The following is a 2,411-nucleotide window of genomic DNA, read 5'->3' on the forward strand; positions in this document are numbered from 1 at the left end:
TTGGTGGTGTGAGGGGAAGGGTTGGTGGTATGAGGGGAAGTGTTAGTGCTTTGAGAGAGAAGTGAAGCACCTGACTTTAAGTGAAACAAAGATAAGAATGTACAAAATAACTGGGGGAAAATAAAAGGGAGGTAAGTAGAATATGTACCGATGTTTATATGTCGTTAAGATTAAGTTTATCTGTATATGGATAAGTAAAGCCGCGAGCAAGAGTATTCGTCCGTTTTTTATCCAATTAAATATGGAGATACTACATGTTATTTTGATATTTTGTTGGGCTCTAAGGGCAGCGTCACAGGGATACAGTTTTAATCGCACAATCGTCAGTTTTTATCGTGTTGTATTTACTCAACTGGGCAAAGTTAGACTGACCGGACATTGCTACTCTTCACCCTGCCCTAGGGTGGGAGTGGAGGTCCGGATGATGATGATGATATGTATCTGCAGCTTTGTATGAATATGGTGGTCTGGTGATAGAATGCACCCAGCCAGATCGGCGGCTTCGTCATGCACAAGTGATATAAAATCTCCCAGAAGTAACATTTTTTAAAATTCTTCAATCACGGAAGTAGATCGATCTCCCCAGGTTACAATAGCCTAATTTGGGGCTCCTACGCTTAGTAGGAGGAAATATTGGTCTGGCGTTCCTGTTATACATAGACCTACAGTATATGTGCGTGTGTGAGGTTTGTGAGAATGGAGGGAGTGTTAAGGAAACAATAATTTATGCTCACTCATGGGTAACATTTGGGAGGAAAAATTTGAGATTCTATGTCATTTCATTACCAATCAGTCTGGTAAACCAAAAGGCTTACTGGATAATTTTCCACCACTCAGTATACTAAAGTGCAAGTTGCCTATAAATGTTTCAGCATCATAACTGAAGTAAAAGTGGTAGTCTAGAGACCTTTTTTCTGAAATCTACTGTTCGTCTTTATAACAGTAACGCTATGTCTGGCCCACATTACCTGGACCCTGTAGGTTACAGCCTAGAGACAACTTACTCGTAAGTCGCAGAGCTGCTCATAGTAACTAAGTGATCGGTGAACACATACGTCAGCCAACACGACCACCAGAAACACACGCCAACTTCTACTGTCGTCCCACGGGACTCTACTCTCTTATGAGCTTAGAGGCAGACTAAGATAATTTATACCAGAGTCCCGTGCTTCTAAGATTTCACAGGGTCCAGAAGCAAACAGTGCTGCTGTTCTACTTTTAAATGCAGGAACTTTGCCATGAGTGGCTTTCTCACTAACGACTTTCAAACACTAGATGCGTCAATCCCATGGACTGCGGCAACTCTATCGAGGCAACTCCACACCACACCATACAGTGTCACCCTCCCACAGGGCACCACACCAAGGAGATTACCCAAGAATCCTGAGGCTCCCGCATCTCGTATTTTTTATACCTATTTCTTTGTGTGGGCTTCCATAGTTTTAAGTGCTGAGTCACTAAACAACACAACCTGGATCAGGAATATTTCTTGTATGTTGGCACTAAAGAATCAGTTGAACATTTTGGTCGTTGTAGAATAGTCTCAAAAGGAAAGAACAACAGCGAGATTTTCTGACACTCAATTTTCCTCCTCGTTTATTCCCTCCCTCCCTCCTGGCAGCCACCCAGGCACTGTGATCTAATCTGTTCTCATGAATATTTTCCTCGCTACTGGCTCCGTGAGAGAGATAGAGAAAAATGATCAGCGGGAATAATGGAGGAGGTGAGGAGGAATACCACGGGAAAGAAGAAGAAGATGGTGAAGAAGAAAAAGAAGAAGAAAAAGAAAGAGAAGAAGAAGAAGAGTAAGAAGAAAGAAGAAGAAGAAGAAAAAGAAAGAAGAAGAAAGAAGAAGAAGAAGAAAGAGAAGAAGAAGAAGAAGAAGAAGAAGAAGAAGAAGAAGAAGAAGAAGAAGAAGAAGAAGAAGAAGAAGAAGGGAGAGAGAGAGAGAGAGAGAGAGAGAGAGAGAGAGAGAGAGAGAGAGAGAGAGAGAGATAGAGAGAGATAGAGAAAGAGAGAGGGAGAGAGAGAGAGAGGGAGCAGAATAAAGGACTGAAGGAGGGATGTGTACTATACGATGTTTGGGAGAAACTGAATATCAGGAGGAGGGAGGTGTTACAAGAGATGACCGACTGAATGAAAAACAGGTTTGTTATGGATATAAAGCATGAGAGGGAAAGATGGGATGTGGTAGTGTTAGGTAAGGAAGTTGTGAATCTGAGAAGCTGGCGATATTGCTTCCTTTTTAAATAGATAATGATGATGGTGATCAGTGACAATGATTTTGAAGTATTTTCCTCATCCCGCATCTTGCCGCCTAGCTCTCTCTCTATCCTCGTGTGTTTCCAGCATCTGGGAGTAACAAAACCCACCACAAATGTGACGCAAACAGTGTGTAACAGTGTGTGGAA

The sequence above is a fragment of the Coenobita brevimanus genome, chromosome 109, assembly GCF_032717465.1.
Source record: "Coenobita brevimanus isolate Jiangsu-jjx chromosome 109, ASM3271746v2, whole genome shotgun sequence".
Taxonomy (NCBI): Eukaryota; Metazoa; Arthropoda; class Malacostraca; order Decapoda; family Coenobitidae; genus Coenobita; species Coenobita brevimanus.